This window comes from Protopterus annectens, chromosome 11.part0, assembly GCF_019279795.1.
Source record: "Protopterus annectens isolate FY-2018-M chromosome 11.part0, PAN1.0, whole genome shotgun sequence".
NCBI classification, from domain to species: Eukaryota; Metazoa; Chordata; order Ceratodontiformes; family Protopteridae; genus Protopterus; species Protopterus annectens.
This window is the reverse complement of record NC_056745.1, coordinates 215959868-215981713: the sequence shown is the minus strand read 5'-3', so window position 1 is coordinate 215981713 and position 21846 is coordinate 215959868. Positions and strand designations below refer to the sequence as shown.

At 38.6% G+C, this 21846-nt stretch overlaps 1 protein-coding gene across 2 annotated transcripts in view; it reads right to left on the bottom strand.

Moving 5' to 3' along the window:
* Positions 1-21846, bottom strand: part of CCHR11.PART0H3orf20 (chromosome chr11.part0 C3orf20 homolog) — a 2050812-nt gene that overhangs the window by 384616 nt on the left and 1644350 nt on the right. The window lies entirely within an intron of this gene.

Sequence of the window (21846 nt, the reverse complement as noted above, 5' to 3'; positions counted from 1 at the left end):
TAACCCATTAAGCTGTCTGCTTAACAGATTAGGTCATGGCTACAATTTGGCTCCCAGAAAACAACAAAATGTAAAGATTTATCTTCTTTTTGTAGTTGATTTAAAACTGTATTGTTCTTCACATGAGGAACTCAAAGCACAACTGCAAGTGGTCAAAACTTTTTCATATGATTTAAGAATGCCATCTAGGCATGATAAATGTGCAAAAGCCACCTTTAAAGCAGGAAAGTTGCAGCACCAAGAAAACATCAGTTTGAGACAAGAATGTAACATAAAAGAATATGAACAAGATGGAGTGTGTAAATATTTGGGAACTGATGAAGGATCAACAATAAAACATGAACACATGCAAATTAAACGTAGTAAGGAATATTTTAGAAAACTTAAATTAATATTGAAAGCAGTGTTGACATCTAGGAACAAAGTCCAAGCTATAAAATAATTTGCTCTTCCTGTCCTAACTTAGTTTTGGAGCGACTGACTGGCCCCAAAAGGTTTTGGATAGGCTGGACAGGAAAACAAGAAGAATGCTTCATGCTCCTCAAATGCTTTTTAAATATCAGTGCATACCAAGATTATATATTACCCATTCTGAAGGAGGTATAGGCCTCCTCAAAACTGATTACATGTACAGATCTGCAATTGTGGGACTGTATACATAGTTGACCTCACAAGACCCAAACATAGTGAAAGTTTTAAAATATGAGGAGAATAAATCGAAGATGACTTCCCTGCTTAGTTTAGCAGAAGCATATCAGTGTCAAGCAGAAATGGAAATCAAACCAGAAGTAGATAAATGTCAGGCAGCAAATGAATGTGCCAAAAAACAAAATAAAGAAAATAAGGTGAAGGATCAGACAAGAAGGCAAAAAATTTAGAAAATTCATAAATATAGTTGTAAATATAGAAAAGTCTTGGAACAACCTCATGTTGATCAGGACTGAATGCAGGAATGGTTAAGGGGAGGTGAATTTAAACCAAAACACAAAAGGCTAATATTGATGGGCAAAGACAGTTGACTACATACACATTGGTTTACAAAGTCCATTGAACATGTGGGAGAAACAGACAAATGTAGGTTTTATAAAACAGAATTGGAAACAGTCGCATATCTTGCTTCTGGTTGTGATATATTAATGGCAGAAGGACTGTATACTGAAAGGCACAATAATGTGGCAAGATTGTTGCATTGAGGAGTATGCAAACATTATGGAACTGAAGTGGATGAAAAACACTGGAACCATGAGCCACAAAGCATTATAGAAAATGATGAAGTTTATATCACAAGGGATCACCCGTTACCAACAGTTCAAAAAATAGATGCGAGAAAACAAGATATAGTATTCCATGAAAAGAAGACAAAAGTAATATTGATTATTGAACTTGCTACACCCAGTGACTATAGTGTCTTACGTTCAGAGACATAAAGTCATAAAACACCAGGATTTGCAGGCAGAAGCAAGGGCAATGTTGAAGGATACCTAGACATTTCCAGTTGTAGTAGGAGAACGGGTCTTATAAAACAGAATTTATAATTCTACTTAGATATGTTACTGATACATGTAACTCCATACTAATTGCAGAAGAAGTCATTACTGGGCACACTGCGGGTGCTGCAAAGAGCACATCTGGCTAACATCAAAGACTGAAACAATGCTAATTTCATGAACTTTAATCATACTTGAACTTAGGAATGGGGTCCATTGCCATCATGTTATTAGAAATCCAAAAGTCTTGGGGAAATAAAAAAAGGGTAAGTTCTGTATCCCTCTGATATTTTATACACTATATTACTGTGGTATTGTCTGTAACCACTTGTAATGGTCCTGGGGACCTCAGATGATTGGGAAAGTTGAGAGGATTTATGACTCCAATCATCTCTTATATGTTTGTGTTCTGGTCAGCCTTTTTTGTTCCAAAGACCCTGGACTTTTAGTCACATAAACACTGGTCCCAAAGCAAAGTCTGAGGCATCCATAGTTACAGACTGTACTGCAGCTGAAAGGAAAATGAGAGACCCGGATTCAAATAAAATTGCTCTCTCCAAGACAGACATTCCCTTATCAAAAACCCCACAACAGGAATCTGGAATATTAGATGTTGATGCTGGGACCATACTGATTTGGTACAGCTACATTTGTTTCATTTGGAGTATTGCTACAGGAATCATGAGAATCTTGGATGACATGAATCCCAGTATCTGGAGAAATCCCCTTGATGAAGCTTTGGTTTAAGTGGAAAAAATCAGGAATAAATTTAGATATAGCTCTACTTTCATTTGGAGGAAAAGCTTTTTCAGCCAATCTACCTAGGTGACATGCTAAAAAAATAGCCCTGTCAGGAGTTAAGTAAGACTTTTGGATATCCTCTGTGCAGGAGATCTCCAACCCAAGTGGAAGATTCTTGACATTTTGAAAAAGGGTCTGCAAATATAAGCAAGCTGTCTAAATAACAAAATACATGAATATTTTGCTGTCTGCAGTAGGCTATCGCTGGAGATAGACATTTTGTAAATACCCTTGGAATAGTGGATACCTTACTGGGTAATGCAGAGAACTGAAAATGTGATCTAGACACAGAAAAAACTAATAAACACTTGAAATCTTGTGCTATAGGAATGTGATGATATGCATCTTTTAAACCTAGTGTCACCAGAAACCTTAAATGAGGAATGTGAGGTAATGGTTCTTGAAGGGGTAAGATTTTGAACTTTGGAACTGTCACAAACTGGTTTACAAAAGAATGATCTAGGACTGGTTTCCATGAAGCTTCTTTCTTTGGTACCATAAACATTACTGAATAAAAACCTTCTCCTTTCCTTGAAGGAGTGACAGGTTTGATCACCCCATGAAATAGCAGATGCAAATGACAGGAGGGAAAAAAGAATTTTGTTCTGGCAGATGAGGAGGAATCCCTTAAAATGAGGGAGAGATTTCCACTGCCATTTGTATCCCTCCTTTCTTTTTGGAGCCCCCTTGTCTTTGCTTTTTAAAAGTTTGCTTACCAGAATCTTGCTGTGTCTGCTTATTGTTTTTATAAAAAGCTGCAGAAGTAGCAGTAAAACCCTTGACAAATTTGAAGAAGGAAGGCTGAAAACATGAGAACCTCTATAAAATCATCTTCCCTGTCTCATTACATTCTATAAGAACCTGTGAAGCAGATGGCCTAAAGACTACATCTCTGTCCAAGGGAGAATTCAAAATTTCAGCTTTTACATCCTCAGGAAGTTTTTGAGCATGCAACCAAGCAAGCCTTCTCATAACAGTTCCAGCAGCAGCAGCTCTGAAAGTGGCATCAGCTGAATCATAAGTGCATTTCAAAGAATGTTTAATTACTTCAGACACAGAGGCAATAAGATTATATAAAGGTGATTTTTCCTCGGATGAGGGAAAATGCTTTAATGTTCCTTATATTTCCAAAAGAGGCAAACAAGCGAGCTGACAATTGATAATTCTAAAAATAACAATATACCTTTTTCCCAAATTTTTCAAAGGCTTTTCAATTCTTGTCAGCTGGAGAGGAAATGGCATTAACTAGATGTTTAGCAGCAACTGGGTTTACCAAGGAAATCACTGCTGGGTCTGATATGGGAGTTAGAAAATAAAAACATACTACTGAGGAACTTTATGCAATCTACCTGCTTTCTTAGGGCCAGTAAGCTGGCTATTAGGCAAGTTACAGGATCTAATAAATACATCCACCAGTGCTGGAAGAACAGGAGGAAATGGAGTAGGTTCAGGAAATTCCAGTTGCAATAAATCATAATATTTCTATAAAGACAGTTGAAGATCATTATGCTCCCTCTGAAATAACTCATTCATTCTGGATATGATGTCAGAAAAAGAAAATTCTTCAAAGGGACTATCAAAAGAAACATTCTCTTCAGAACAAGAAAACTAAGGACAGAAAGCAGAAGCTGTCCCCTCACAATCATTTTCCTGCTGAATGTCTTGAACATCTTGCAACAGTAAAGAATCCCTTTTTTTTCTTACTAGAAACACCAGAAACTGGTAGGATCAAAAGCATGAACTATGTCCTGAACAAAGCCCAATAAATCTCTCCTTTCTAAAGTAACACAGATAGGCAAAGATAATTTTCTGACTTTTTGCTTCTGCTTTTTTAACAGGAATTTCTAAAGAAGCAGACCTATTTTAGAAAGGCAAACTCTCCCTAGGGACATGTATCCCAGTATGACTAGGCAGAGAGGTATTTCCTGTCCCTTCCTCCACGATCAAGAATAGCAGACCCTGCTTGCCCACCAAGGGCACTCCAACAGCCATAGAGGATGTGTCTAACCTCTGGTCCATGGTGGCTGTTGAGCTACACCAGAGAGAGAGAGAGAGAAAGGGAAAAAAATGGTCTGAGGAACCAAAAATGGCCACAGCAAAGTCATTCATCTGTGGCTAAGATAATTTAGTAGCCTGCTGAAGAGGCAAAGGCTATGTGGAAATCACTGTAAAGAATTTCTCAAAAGCCAACTTTGCACTTCTCAAGACTGAGGTGGAATCCATCAAAGCCCCTGGGCCAGAGGATAATACAGCCCAATCTGCAGAATTCTTTACAAATGCATTCTATGAGCACCTGCAGGAATGCATGGATCGTGCTATCCCAAATAAAACCAAGACTCACTCCTCCAAAAACAGGAGACCGGTCTGGTGGGTCCCGGCCATACATAAGCTATACAACAGAAGGAGGAAGCTACTACATAACAGAGCAAAATCCCAAAAAGGGAAGGCATCTCCGATCAGTATTAGCAAGAAACTTCGATCCCTCATAAAATCATCAAAGGCCAGTTTCGAAAGAAAAATTGCCCTAGACACTAAAGATAATCACAAGGCTTTCTTTAGTTATGTCAGGAACATGGGTGGAAACTCCCAGATATGCTCTGAATTGTTGCATAACGGTACAAAATATACTGAACCTACAGACATAGCCAACATCCTGGCAGACAGATTCAGCGCAAACTTCTCCCCCCTTCCCCCCAAAGGAGCAAATGCCTATCCCAACTGAATGTAACCTCCCTGACATCACAGATGCACAGGTGAAAGCTGCCCTCTCCAAAGCAAAAAACACAGCATCTATGGGACCGGACAATGTCCCAGGCTGTGTCTTACACGAGCTCCAAGAAGAACTGAACCCTCACATTAAGACACTGTTCAAACTTAGCCTTACTACAGGATATGTACCCAAAGAATGGCATACACCTACAGTGGTCCAACTCCACAAAGGTGGTGCTACAACGGATCCCGGAAACTATCGCCCCATAAGCCTGAATAGTCTGGTCTGTAAAGCTATGGAGCGTATTATCATGGAACTCATAAACAAAGACATTGGGAGCCTCCAGACACTGGACCCTACCCAATTCGGCTTTGTTAAGGGCAGATCTTGCCTCTTAAACCTAGTTGATTTCTTTGAAACAGTTACCAAAGCCATAGATGAGGGCAACGTAGTCCACACAGCCTAACTGGACCTCGCAAAAGCCTTTGACACAATACCCCACTCGGGCATCATAAATAAGCTTACCAGCTTAAATATCAACCCCTATATCACAAGATGGGTTGCAAACTGGCTCAGAGATAGAACCCACATGGTCAGAATCGCAGGTGCCATGTCCGAATCCAAACCAGTTACAAGTGGCATCCCACAGGGCTCAGTTCTGGGACCTCTCTTGTTCGGTATATACTTCTCTGAGGTTCAGGCTAACACGGGGGGATTATGGCTGACAAAGTTCGCAGATCACTGCAAACTGGGGGCCATAATCGAATCTCCAGCTGACACAAGCATCCTCCAAAACTGTCTCACAGAGACGGATGCTTGGTGCCAGAGCCACGGCCTCAAGCTAAATGCTAAAAAGTGCATAGTCATCCCCTTTGGGAAAAACAAGGTGCCCACAAATTACCACATACATGGTAATCCATTAAGTACGGAAGAAGTAATTAGAGATTTGGGGACCAATGTAGATAGTAATCTCTCCTTTGATAATCATGTTGCCAAAGTGGTTAGAAAGACCTTCTATATAGCCCACCTTATCACGAAAGGGTCCGCATCTAGATCAAGAGAGGTCATTGTGCCCCTCTACTCGTCACTCATCAGGCCCATAATTGAATACAATGCCCCTTTTGGGATGTACCTTACCCGACACCTGCAGCAACTGGAGAGACCCCAAAAGTACCTCACCAAGAGGATCATGGGCTACAAACAGATGTCCTATGCAGCTCGACTAAAGAAACTCCAGCTCTACTCAGTTGCTTACCGCCTACTCAGAGACGATCTATGCCTGACGTACAAATCCATGTCAAACCCAGAATTAATGGACATGCTCCACCTCAAAAAATCCAAGTCCCTTAGAGCTACACGCTCCAGGGTCCTAAACCTCAGCACAAAAATAAATAGGACATGCTGGAGGGACAGATTCATTTCCCAGAGGCTCCCCTCACTCTGGAATAGAATCCCAATTCATGTTAGATATAGCCCCTCGCTGACCCTCTTCAAGCGAAATCTGGACGCGTGGATGGGGAATCGCAAATTCACTCCTGGGATCTCTTCTGTGTCCCTGCTAGACAGAAGCACAGTAAACTAATCTTAAAAGGGTACCTTCTGTGACCTACTTTTCAGAGGCACAGTAGGCTAATCTAATAGGGAGGCGGAAGCCAAATACACTCTGGCTAGGCTTATAAATGCCCTAGGGCAGATAGCCTAGTATCTACCTATGAACCTATGGAAATGTTTTTCTTTTTGTGGCAGGAAGAAGGAAAAATGAGGAACCGGTAGGTTATTCTATGACAAAGCCAAAAAAGCTGCCTTAATCCTGGGGAAGCCTGACAGCAATAGTCAGTGGACAGCTAAGTATTAAAAAGGTCATTTTATCCACCAAAACGCAGTGCAAAGCATGTTAAGCACTTACCACAGCCCCCCAAAACAGTCTAACACCACTTTTAGATAGGAAAAAGTAATTTTAAGTTAGTTTTAATAATGCTTTTCTTAAAAGTAAAAAGTATCACTCCTAGCAAAAGTGACTAAAAGTCACATGACACAACACATTTTCTCAGCTTAAAATAACTACTTTCACAGAATAAAGTTAAATTTCTGACAGAAAAATAAGACATGGAAGTTTTTACCCAAAGGGAACATATCTGCCAAACAATGGAGAAGCGTTGCCTGACTGTCAATCCTCTAAAATCCACAACAGGAGTGGCCTTCGGCAGTAGGAAAGCTCTGAAGGGCTTGGTGCTCAAACCACAATATTTCTTCAGTTCTGCCCAAGCTGTCTGAGAGTTTGGGTGTATAGAAATGCTTTTAAGCTTTGAAAGCTGGCAGTATTTACATCCTTGGCAAGATAAAACCTATATAGCTAAGGCTACTGTAGCAGTAATCAAATGATGAATATCAGATAATCCAGTTTCTATGCAACATAACAGCAACAGCGGCATTAAACACTTGAGCTAGCTAGATACTGTAATTTTAGAAGCAATCTTGTAGCTCTGATTACTGGCAGCAGATACAATACAAGACAAAGAATGGGTAAGACGGATTTATAGAAAAGGCAGCAGCAGTAGCCAATCCTCATCCTATTAGGTATCAAACAAGACAGCCTAGTTTGCAATAGTATCATGACACTGTGGAATAAGGTGTGGAAGTCACTGATGCAAGGATAGCAGAGCCAATTCCTTAGAATATAGTTTTGTAGTGTGTCAGCATAAACATTCCTTGAATTAAATATCACCATGATCATTCAGCTTTCCTCCTCACATGGAGCTCTCAAAGAAAACTTGACAATAACAAGGTTTCTGAATTTGTTCAAATTATGTGAGTAGAACTTTTGAAAGCTTGAATTTATGGTTTAGAAAAAGAATGAATGATTGTGCAAATTTCTTCCTGCATAGCTGCTCTATGATCCAAACTGGGTAGCTCTTTGTGGTTCAAAAGCATGTATGGCCTAAAGGTGCAAGGCTAAATAATCTAATATGCATGCAGTACAAAGATAGCCAGCACTTTGCAAAAACATGTAATTACTGTGTACAGATCCCAATCAGTACACTCAAAAACATGGTCAATGTAATATAGACTGGTTTTGGTAAAGAGCCTTCCTCAATACAAATCTACCATATGACTTTTGTTAGCCCATAATAACAATTGGTAATCATGTTGTAGTGCTACACAACAACAAGAACAACAACAAAAAACAGTGCATTAAGATAAACATTTACAGTATCTATGCAATATATCAATGGCCTATAAATATATGTTGTGGCTGGTGTCATAGATCCCAATCAGCGCACTCAAAAACAAGGTCAAAGTAATGTAGACCAGTTTGGGCAAAGAGCCTTCCTCAGTACAAATCTGCCACATGATTTCTGTTAGCCCATAATAACAACTGGTAATCATGATGTCAGGTTAAAGTGCTAAGCAACAGTAAAACAGTGTTCTATTGATACCCACAAATAAAGCAGCATAAATGGGGGCAAAGGAGGCCCATATAGCCATGACCTTCAACTGCAAAAAAGATCTGTTGTTAAAATGAAACACATTTTTGGTCAAAACATGTTCGGTAAAGCATACAAGAAAGGTGTTAAAACCTGGATTGTACAAATTAATTTTGTCAGGACAATATTATAAGGCCATTAATCCAGTCCAATGAGGAATGTTAGTATACAATGCCTTAACATGCAATAGGATTCTGACTGAATATCTTGTAAAATATTCAAAAACTGTTGTATCTTGTATCCTAGAACATATCCCTGAAAGTAATGTTTTTAGGTAATATGTTATAAAAGCTGAAAGAGGTTCGGTTAAAGGACAATGGAGGGAGACAAATGGTGTACCTGGGGGGGGGGGGGTGTCAGCGAATCTTTATGTATTTTTGTTACATGTGATGGATGAGAACTAGATACATCCAACACGGAATTTTTATGAAATTCTTTTCTATAAAGACTGGTCAAAAAAACGTTAACTGATATGCAATATTTTTAGAAATAATAACTGCTTCATTAGCCAGTTTCAAAAAACTTTCAATTTCCATTTCAAATTTATTTGTTGGCTCTAAATATATTCTTTGATAAAAAAAAGAACATCAGATAATTGTGTGCATGCTTCTTGTTTGTATTTATCTGTATCCCAAATAACTACTGCACCCCCCCCCAGCTGTATTTATTACAAGCTTATTTTTTTCCTTAGCTTATTTAAATCATTTCTTTGTACCCTGGTCAAATTGTTCTTACCCTTTGTGTTGTAATCCAAATTAAAACATAATTCCTTTAGCACTAAGTGTTGAAAAAAATCCACAAATTTTTTAACTGGTGAACAAAAAGTGGAAGGTTTAAATGTAAATTAATAATCATCACTAGATCTATTATTCTTAAAAAACAGTAGTAAATTCAATTTTCAACAAAAAGACGAGACATCCTGAACCAACACAGTCTCTGAAAAAGGGGCTATGGGAATAAAATTAATTCTTTTATTTAAATAATGTAATGTCATCGTCTTTCAAACAATCTGATGAAATATTGTATATTATATTGTCTATTAATTGCTCTGCGCTATTAGCTGCTGTAATATTTGTAGAGTTTCTGAATCTCCCATGATGTTTACGTCCAAGCCTTCTGTTCCTTTTAAAGGAGTATGCGAATAAACCTTCTTGTCTGAGGGTAAAGAAATGAATGGCTCAATATCTGTATCAACAGTAGAGGAAGATTGATTCATCCTCAGAAGTTTCAGGCATATTACTACAGTTTTTCAAAACAGGACATCCAGAATTATTCCTTTTCCTCTTTGCTGTTTTTTTTAACTAGATTTACCGACCATTTTTTTTTTTTTAACACATCATCTAACTCTGGAATGTACACTACAATAGGTACTGGTTAGCACTTTTGTACTTCTTTGCAGCATAACTTCATCAGAAAAAAACTTTATATATTACACATTTTAAATAGCAACAAATATCACATGATCACTCATTTCTATTTACTACCAATTTCATTATTTTGAAGCAGACTAAAACCAGCCCACCTCAATATATCCTTATAGTCTTTAATTCATGTTTCAAAGAATCAACTAATTTAACCCTGGCTGAACATTAGCTACTAGTTTATTTGTCAAACATTTCCTTTAAATATATCTCAGCTTCCACAGCTCCCCTGTGATTCTTTCAATCACCTTTTCTGGGGGAAAAAAAAACAAGTGCTTCAATTTTTAGAATGTCTGTATAGGATTTTGGAAATTTGAGTTGGAAGCTTAATCCCCATTTTCCTCAAATAACACAACATAGCAGACCAAATAAAATATAATATTTAATCACATTTTACTAGACTGGGAAAAGGGCAAACTCCCTCTCACTGATGTATTATAACTTTTCACACATAGGTAACTGTCTCAAATGCCAGCAACCAGCATGTTTGATATTCTGAACGTTTGGCCCAACAAAACCAGCAATCATCACCTAACAAGTTTGATACTCCAATCATTCCACCAAACAAAAGACTCCCATTATATAGATAAATGGATAATTAGATGGAAAGATAGATAAATAAGGATCTCATTCAGATAATCGATTGCTGAAAATATCGAGACCAGTACACTGACAAAGCATAACATCAATACACAGCAAAAGACATCAAATATAATTTGTTTTGCAGGTGGGCCCCCCACACCTCTCATGTGGGAGCTACTGTATATACCAACTCTGAGATCACACTACAGCTGGGAAAAGGGAAAACCCCAAGTCTCTGCTGTACCACAATCTTGCACAATCACCTACTGCAATCATTTGATATTGTATTCCTTCAGTGTTCTGGTCCAGGAGTTTTGGGTCTCAAGGTTTTAAGCATTTGACAATATCAGGTAAACCCACAAGTATGTGTGTTCACACACACACACACACACATATATATATATTTATATATATATATATATATATATATATATATATATATATATATATATATATATATATACACATACACACACACATACACACACACACACACACACACACACACACACACACACACACACACACACACACCAACTCTTTTCTCTTTACTATATACTGGCATTATCTTCAGTCAGCTGGAAGGACTTCATCATAACAAAGTAACAGAAGAATATATCTGATACATGCACATACAAAACGTATGAATATTCAGATATACAGCCGTCCTTACTGCTAACATTAATATATCATTAACGGAATTTAGTCCTTAAGAGTTAAATATAAGCCAAAGATATGTTCTTAAATTATAACAAATTTTAGTTTAGCATTATCAAAAACTCAAATAGATCTAAACAACTGGACTAAATTCCACTTTATCCTGTTAGCTACATTGTCTATAACGAAAAGAAATGTATTCCCCGGGATTTTATTATTTCAATAACAGTTTTATTTTTCATATTCCTAAGAATTTTTTTTTTGCTGGTCAATAATGTAATAATTAAATTTATAGGGAAAATGTTCACTCTAGTTTCAGTTTAATGAATATTTTTGATCCTAAAACTAAAACAGGTGTCCTCAAACTGCTCAAATTAAACTTATTTTACACACCTAAAGAATAATTAAATTGTTTGCAATTCCAGGACATCTAATCCATCCACCCACAACCCCTTAATATTCTACTCTGTTACTCACATAAGAGAGTTACTAAGTCAAACTGATGTAGCCAATCAGGTTATAACATTCTTGGACAGACAAATTCATTAAGGTACTTCCCTGTATTACAATTTTTACTCTAGATACTTGGTGCTTTTTAGGAAATTATTTTTAATGAATCTATGCTAATGCAACCATTATATAATCCTAACATCCTTGGATATAATAAACATTTAGAGTACTCAAATTTTCCAGCACTACTAGAGATTCTGTTGGAAAATATTACAGAAAATGAAAAAAGTTCCAAATGCTATTTCAAGGATACACTGGAACTGTCTAAAATTTTCAAAAGTCTAATTGCCTCATTTAAATCTTATTAGTACCACAGTTTCTAAATAGCCCTTTTCCTTTTACTATTGATAAACTTAAAATAGCTTAATCTTGGCTTTTGTCATCCAAACAAAAAACAAATGATTAAATATACCAAAATTGATCGTAACTGGTTGGATATCTGGAAATACACATTTAAATCTCTTCCTTATGAAAAAAATATATTCATTAACAGTTTATGTTATTATTCAACACATATACGATTCCTCAAAAAGTAGCAGGAATGTAAAAACGCTCATGTCTGATGAATCAGTCTGAGGGTCAAGCTCTGTAGCTGATATTTTTCATATTTTTGGGAAAGTGATTCAATCAAACCAATTTGGAGTACAATAACTGAAAACTTAAGCCATTGTTTTCACCAATACTTGATCAGACTACAAATGTTTTAATTGCTACTGATCTTTTAGGAATTCCTATTAACTATTTCTCTCTGGATATATATTAACAAATCAAAATGTCACTTACCAGAACACCTAATGATCAACACATAATCATTGAACTACAAAAACTACAAATGGCCATGTAAGCGATTTTTTTCCCAGGAGAAAGAATTGCTTGGCTGTAGTCGGGAACTTGCCCTTTTCTCCACTGTACAGCGATCTCGGAGTTGGTATATTTAGTTTGGAGGGGTGTGGGGGCTTCAGTTTGACAGTGTGTTTGGATTTTGGTTGGCCAAGCAATTTTTCCCCTAGTTTTTGTAGTTTGATGATTATGTGTCGATCATTAGGTGTCCGGGTAAGTGACATTTCAATTTGCTAATACAAACCCTTCTCTCCTGAACACAGCTATTATCTGGGCCTGTTTTCAGCACGAGTGTACTTTTTTTTTTACTAAGAATGCACTGAAGTGTGATAAAACCTCTGTTAATGTATGGTCTTCATTAAACCAAACCTTTATCAAGAAAATAATTACAAAAGTATGTTCATGAGAATCTGTAATATGATAGTTCATGTCTGAGCAATATTTCTCCGAGTCCTGCTTGTATTCACCAGTTTATAGGAATTTACACTTCAATGCAAAATAATCAGCAAATATTTGGTTAGTGGCTGTCTTGTAGATAGAATTGCTTGCTTTGAGCCAGGACTGCCTGTACTGCAAAAGATTATATGGCTTTATACTGTATTGTATTTCACAGATCATAATATTATCATCACACTGATGTATGTGTTATCATCATATTGAGTTTGTTATTGCAATCATTTTATCAGATACAGTAGCATAATTGTCTTTATTTTATCTTATGCACATATTTTATTACAATTCCAGGTGTAACTCCACAATGTTTTTTGAGTGGATCACTTCAAGGCAAATGGGCAGATTTCTGGTTGTTTGCACTGTGTATTTAAAAATGTATGATTTGCTATTTTATTTCCAATTGAACAGTATCTCACTAGGCTCATCAAAAAATGTGAAAGACCACAGAGGCTTCTAACAAAGAAATCTCAGGCAGGCCTCAAAAATCTTAGCTATCAGGAAACACTGGAGTCACTCCCCCCTGTACTCAGTGTCACATAAACACTTGAGGGGAGACATATGCCTTGCTTTCCTTGCCCTCAGGGATGTCATTATCTGAGACCTCTTTTCTCCTCAATGTGTCAAACAGTACATCTAACATTAGAACAGAGACCTGAATCTTTACCAGGGAATAAATCAAACAAAATGGATAGATATGTTCAGCAACCAACACATTCCCTTGCTCTGAAACTGACTCCCCTTGCATGTCAAGCAGTGTAATTCCCTGTCTGCCTTGAAATATAGCTTAGACAACTAGAATACATACTAGGACCTAAAGGTCTTGCCCTTCTTGTAAAGGTTGTTAGAACCAAGAAACGCATAATAGCATTGTATGTCCTATGATTCCTATATATTGCAACTCAAAATATTTAAAGCACATTTGACTGAAAAGTTTTTGAGGGGGAGAGAAACACAAAGTATAAAATATAGAAAGCACATTTGACTGAATGCTCAAATTACTGAATGCTCATTTTTATAGTGTTTGTACGCAGAAGTGTGCAGGAAAATACATTTTTGACTGAAACGGTTGTAGTGGTTGATGTGTACATGCAAGTGTTCACAGGTTAGGGTTTGGATTAGGGTAAGGGTGAAGTAAGGGAATAGATTTCCTTCTTTGCAAGATTGGTGTTGTGCATGTTCTGTTTCCTTTTCTATTATGCAGTAGTACTGTTAGGGAAAGGGATTTTTGTAACATAATGTGTAGGGTTAGGGTTAGGGTTAGCACTCATGAGTAAGTTGCTGCAGTGTGGGCAAAGCCTCCCAACCCCACATTACTCATTTGTGCTAACCCTAACCTTTACCCTATTCATAACTATACTCCTGCCCCCAACCCTAAACATTGCATTACTAAAAACCTTTGGTACTTGCGTATTATCACAACCAGATTTTTGCGGTTACGGTAATATGCATGCTGGCATAAAAAGAGTGTGGGAATTAGTGTAACTTGTTATTGTACATCTTTACTTACAACAGATATGTTTGGCTTACATTCAGGGAGATAAACAACTGTGAAACTCTTCTTCCTGTTTTGCGTGCTTTACATACGCATGGTTCAATTGGCTGGGCTTCTGTCTTACTGTTGAAAGGAGTACTTTAACTATGAAGATGGAATGTTGACGAGAAAAAACACGGAGACCTAGAAATGCTTTTTGGTTTATTTGTCAAACTTTACAGAGTTGCAAGGAAACTTTTATAACAGAAACTTGCATAAAAATAAAAGGTTTGTGAAATTGATGATATTGGATGATGTTGACAGGTGATTCGAGGGTAGTTTTGTATGTGAAAAGTTGACAGTAGTGCTTTGGTTTTGTGTTGTGATGGTGCTATCCTCAGACGAAGGGAGATTGTGCTAGTGGTAAAGAGCAAACCTGAACTTAAACTTTTCCTTTTTTAATTAATAATCCTGCCTAAACAAATTTCAGTGTGAAAGAAAACACTTTATGTGACATTTTCACAGCATTATTTTAACAATTTACATATCAGGAAGCAACCAGTATTATCGCGAAAATCTGGTTGCGATAATACGCAAGTACCAAACCTTTTTCCCTAACAGTATCACTACCAAGATGACACTTAATCTCGTGTTGGGGGTGTATAAAATTAGAGTATTTTTAGCTGGCTAGAATTATTAGATATTTTGTGATTCAATATTAGGACTTTTCAGTGTTTTGTATTTTTTTTTTTTTGTTTTAGTAATTTTAAGGTCCAATACTTTGAGCTTTAGACATTTCATGACTTAATCACATATACATATATAAAAATGATTACATTTTCAATTTTTGTTGAACTTCTCATGTAAGAAAGAAATAAATGAAAGACAATGATAATATTCTCAACAAAACGTGATCGCTAAAAATTTTTACTCAATTTAGAGGCACAATAATCATTGCAAAGTGTGCATAAAACATACATCTGAAGTCTAAAAACTTTTAGTTATTAGCTTTATGATGCTTTTATTTATTTATTTTCAGCAATATATTTTATTGGGTTACTTTACAAAAGAAAGCAAACTGAAATAATACGCAATGAAACAAAATCACAAAATATAACTTCAGATAGTCTTAAATAATTATAGCTTACCTCAAGGTTCAATTTTTGCCACCGTGCAAGCAATTCCAAATATTGCTCTCCATACATTGGCATGTTAAAGATTCATAAATCTCTACAGATATAGTCCTATAAAGCCAGACTTTAAGCTGAGCTAATGCCAACAGAGTAAATTGCTTTTAGCGATAGCCCCCGCCATATTCAGTAACTGATATAATCAATGATTTGTCAGACCAAAAATATGAGGCAAAGTCAGAGACATTCTGTGGACTCAGGGCAGTTTCAACTTTGTTTCACACAAACAGTAGCCAGACTTGTTACCACTCCCACAAGAGGGGAAAACATACTGGACCTGATCATCACCAACATGGGGACTCTATGCTCCAGACCAGAAGTGTATCCCTCACTGGTAAGATCAGACCATAAACTGATCTCACCGGATATTCACATCCCGACCCCACCCCCTGCCCAGAAAACCACAGTGAAAAACTTCTCTAAAGCAAATTTCACACTCCTCAAAACCGAGGTGGAATCCTTCAAAGCCCCCGGGCCTGTGGAAAATACGGCCCAGACTGCAGAATCCTTTATAAATGCATTCTATGAACACCTTCAGGAATGCATGGATCATGCAATCGCAAATAAAACCAAGACCCAATCCTCCAAAGGCAGACGACATGTCTGGTGGACCCCAGCCATAAACAAACTATACAACAAAAGGAGGAAGCAACTACATGATAGAGCAAAATCCCAAAAAGGGAAGGCATCTCTGATCAGTATTAGCAAAAAACTAAGGGCACTCATAAAATCGTCAAAGGCCGGCTTCGAGAGAAAAATTGCACAGGACACTAAGGATAATCACAAGGCTTTCTTTAGTTATGTTAGGAACCTGGGTGGGAATTCCCAGATATGCTCAGAATTAGTCCAAAATGACAAAAACTACACCGATCCCACAGACATTGCCAACATCCTAGCTGACAGGTTCAGCGCAAACTCCCCCCCCCCACCAAAAGGGCAAATATCTATCCCAGCAGAGTGCTGCCCCCCTGACATCTCAGATGCTCAGGTGGGAGCCGCCCTCTCCAAAGCAAAAAACACAGCATCAATGGGACCAGACGGTGTCCCAGGCTGCGTCCTACATGAACTCCAAGAAGAGCTAAACCCAAACATAAAACTACTGTTCAATCTCAGCCTTACTATAGGATATGTATCCAAAGAGTGGCGTACAGCAACAGTGGTCCCTCTCCACAAAGATGGTGCCTCAACGGACCCTGGAAACTATCGCCCCATAAGCCTGACTAGCTTGGTCTGCAAAGCTATGGAAAGGATCATCATGGACCTCATAAATAAAGATATTGGGGACCTACAGACACTGGATCCTACCCAGTTCGGCTTTGTTAAGGGCAGATCCTGCCTCTTAAACCTGGTTGACTTCTTTGAAACAGTCACCAAAGCCATTGACGAAGGGAAGGTGGTCCACACAGCCTATCTGGACCTTGCAAAAGCCTTCGATACAATACCCCACTCGGGCATTATAGATAAGCTCACCAGCTTAAATATAAACCCCTATGTCACTAGATGGGTTGCAAACTGGCTCAAGGACAGAACCCACATGGTTAGAATTGCTGGAGCCATGTCAGACGCCAAACCAGTTACAAGTGGCTTCCCACAAAGCTCAGTCCTGGGACCTCTCTTGTTTGGTATATATTTCTCGGAGGTACAGGCCAACACGGAAGGACTGTGGCTGACCAAGTTCGCAGATGACTGCAAACTGGGCGCCATAATCGACTCTCCAGCCGAGACAAGCATCCTCCAAAAGGGCCTCATAGAAACAGACAACTGGTGTCAGAGCCATGGCCTCAAGCTAAACGCCAAAAAGTGTATAGTCATCCCCTTTGGCAAAAACAAAGTGCCCACAAATTACCACATAGGTGGTAATCCATTAAGTACAGAAGAAGTAATTAGGGACCTGGGGACCCAAGTTGATAGCAATCTCTCATTTGGCAACCACGTGGCCAAAGTGGTTAGAAAAACATTTTATATAGCCCACCTAATCATGAAGGGATTCACATCTAGATTAGGGGAGGTCATCGTGCCTCTTTACTCATCCCTCATCAGGCCCATAATCGAGTACAATGCCCCTTTTGGGATGTACCTTACCAAATACCTGCAGCAACTGGAAAGACCCCAAAAGTACCTCACCAAGAGGATCAAAGGGCTCAAACAGATGCCATATGCTGCCCGGTTAAAGAAACTCCAGCTCTACTCAGTGGCATACCGCCTGCTCAGAGGTGACCTGTGCCTGACGTATAAGGCACCTGGAATTCCAACCCGGAATTAAGGGACATGCTGCACCTTAAAAAATCCAAATCCCATCGAGCTACACGCTCGAGAGACTTGAACCTCAGCACTGAAATAAATAGGACATGCTGGAGGGACAGATTCATAACCCAGAGGCTCCCTTCACTATGGAATAAAATCCCAGTCCAGGTTAGGCAGAGTCCCTCATTGATTCTCTTCAAGAGGAGTCTTGATGAGTGGATGGGAGATCATAGGTTTACCCCGGGTATCACTTCTGTGTCACTGTTAGACAGAGGCACAGTATACTAACCTCGAAAAAGGGCATAGCAAAATTAATTTAAAATGGGTGGCGAAAGCCAAACATACTCTGGCTAGGCTTATAAATGCCCTAGGGCAGATAGCCTAGTATGAACCTATGAACCTAATAATTATTCTAACTTATATCGTACAAATGCACATTAGTCCTGTAAAGCCAAAATTTAAACTGATCAAATGACAAGATGATAATCTGCTTTCATCCACAACTAATCCCTCCCTCTTATTTAGTGACTGTACTCCTCAATGATTCACCAGAAAAGTACAAATTTTATGAGGCACAGATCAAAAACATGGGGCAAAGTCAGGGACAGTCTGCAAAATCAGAGACAGTTTCAACTCTATCTCACGCAAACAGTAGCCAGAGACTAAGTATTCAAGCTATTTCACACAAACGCATACTTAAGTCAGACTTTAAACTGAACACTATCACTTAGAAATAAAATATAATTAGACCAGCCCTATCAATTCACAGTACCATATAAAAGAAATACAGAAATGCACATGCCAGCAGTCTGAGATACACAGTAGTCACAGTGAGGAAGGACAGAGGAATATAAAGGTGGAGATTAAATGAATATGATAAAAGGATGCAGAGTGTCAAGAGCCCTGATTTTGAAAGAAATAAAGAGACAGTATTACAAGTGATAGCCTTATGCATATTTTGTGCATGGCCTGGGAAATATAAAGATAACCCAGATGTTGAAATTTAAAACGTTGTGAAAAAAGTGGAAAGACGAAATAAGATTCTCTGTATATAATAAGATTATTTTTAAAAGACATGAGGCAAATCATTCCAAAAGACATTACAGAAAAGATGTATAGAAACAGCTCATGAAGTAAGCCTAGGAGTGGTCAGATCAAAGGCTGCAGTTTCAGAAAAGATTTAGAAAGTTTTCACTGCACTGCTGTTTACTTAAGCAGACTAATATAAAGCAAAATACAAGTGGTCGTATCCAGATGACAGAATTACCCGAAGAATATGAGACCAATAACTCATGTAGATTTTGGATCCACTATAAGTGTTCACATGCTATTAGCTCCTGGCACACATCCTGGCTGCCACTTGCTCAAAAAGGCAAATGCTCTAATTCCCACTAGCTTGAACTTACTTAACTGCAAAAACCTCCCAACACTCGATCCTATTAAACTGTATAGGCCTATCAGAGCCCTAACTCTTCATCATCATCAATCCCCTCTTTTCCCATTTTCTACATGGGATCAGGATATCATGCCAACTGTCACCCTCTCTCTCTCTCTCTCTCTCTCTCTCTCTCATATCAGTTCCAGGTACTCCTCTACCTTCTTTGACAATCACGCAGGACTGCTGCAGGTCTTCTCTCACACAATCCATCCATCTCTTTGCTGGACGTCCTTACTTCCTCTTGCCTTCTTCCTGTCTGTACCAAATCTTCACCAGATTGTCTTCTACTTTCCTGCACATGCACCTGAACCAGCGTAATCTTTTCACTTTGACTATCTCTGCAACTGGAGCTACTTGGGCTTCTGCTCTAATGCTGTAATTTCTTTGTCTGTCCCACAGTATGCATCCTAGTCTCAGGCATATCATTAACATCACCTCTAGCTTCTTCAACTGCTCTAACTTAGCTGCCCAGGTTTCTGTACCATACATCAGCACTGGTCACGCCAGTGTTTTGTACACCTTAATTTTCAGCTTTTTTGATATTCTTCTGTCACACACTATACTTGCTACACTGTGCCAGTTGGCTGCAACCTCTCTGATTCTAGCTTTGACCTCTTCATTCACACTTACCTTCTCCTCAACCATGCCTGCAAAATAATTGAAGCTTCTCACCTATTCCATTATTTTTTCTTCTATCTCATTCCTCAGCTTCTTCAGATTTTCTCCATATGTTGCCATTACAGCTCTTATCTGTACTTAGTTTTATCCCGGGTGCTTGCAGAGTCTGCATACAGCAACTCTGTTGATCTGTCCCTTTCAACCTGCTTGCTAATGTAGTCCATCACTGGTATGAACAACAGTGGGCTCAGAGCTGAACCCTGATGCACACCCACTCCCAGTGAACAACTCTGAGAGTCCAAAAACTGCTCGTACTTGTGTCTTTTGGTTCTTATATATAGTCTACAATAATTCTACTAACATTTATGGGGCTTCAAACTATAAGAAAACTGCCTAAATCAGCTTTCTTGGGACCTTGTCATATGTTTTCTCCATGTCTAAGAATGCCCAGTTGGGCTCTTTCCTCATCTCTAGCTTCTTTTCAACTATCTGTCACTATAAAAATCAGGTCATTTGTGCTGCATCCTGATCTGCTCATCTCCCATCTTACTTTCTACTGCTTTGTTATTTCTTTATCAATTACTCTTTCAAAATTTTCATGCAGTGTGACGGCAGTTTGATACCTTTATATTGCCCACAGTTGTGAATGCCCCATTTTTTCTTGTATATTGGCACTATTATGCTTACACTCCAGACATCTGGGACATGACTTTCATTCCATATTGTTTTGAGTACCCGCTGGAGCCATTTCTCCCCAAACTCACCCACCATCTTGATTATATCTGCCGTGAACCCATCTGATCCTTCGACTTTCCCTTACTTAATTTTCCCTAGTGCTGTTAATACGTCTTCTCGGGCGGGCTCCACTTCCTCTTTCATTATAGGCTGTGTCTGGGGCAGTACAGCTTCTTTGGGTTTTCATCATTCAGAAACTGCTAGAAGCACTATTTCCAGCTGCCCTTAATGTCCTGTGGATTGGTGAGCAGGCTGTTACTGACATCCCTTATGAAGGGTATCTGATAACTATTTTCCTTATCTTTTTGTCTTTGCCTTACAACCTGATAAGAGTTTTCGTGCCATGTATTGAGTCACTTTCTAGAAGCTGGTAGTGTCCCTGATGTCCTGTTCTTTGCTACTGCAACTACTCTCTGAGCCTCTTTTTAGCAAAACAGTATTCTCTCTTATCCGAGTCCATCTTTCTAGTTTGCATTTTTCCTACATGCCTTCTTTCTTTGGATAACTTTGTGGACTTCTGCATTCCACCACAAGCTTTCCTTATGTGCCTTATTTCCATACCTGTTTTGTCTGTATATTTGTTCTACAGTCTTCATACATGCTGTTTTGAGGTGCTGCCATTTATTTCCATCTCTACGTACTTCAACATTTTCCTGAGGTGCAAGAGCCCGGAGTGTTTCCTTGAACTTTTGTGTTTTCTCTCCAGTCAGCATCCAGGTCTTCAGCATAGTCTCTGTTGACCTTAGAGCTTTCTCTGACCACTGCTTGCAGCTGTTTGTGGCAACCAGTGGTTTATGCTATGAGGCAACTGTTTCACTGGGCATAACTTTGTAATCATTGATTCTACTCCAATGTCTTTTCCTTACTAGGAGAAAGTCTTCTTGAATTGCATGCCAGCCACTCCTGTATGTGACCTTGTGATTGTCTCTCTTGTTCAACCACATATTGGCCACCATAAAGACATTTGCTAGACAGAAGACTAGAATGGCCTCTCCTTTTTTATTCCTGTTGCCTCACCCATGTGGAACAAAGCAGTCCTTATATAATGCTCTGCCTTCCAAGATATGCGCATTCAGGTCCCCCATTATCAACTCCAACTAGTGTTGTCCTGCTTTATCTAATAGGTCCTGTAGCGGCTGCCAGAATGCACTTTCTTTCCTCACTATCACAACCCTCCTGTGGGGCATAGGCTGAGATTATGAAT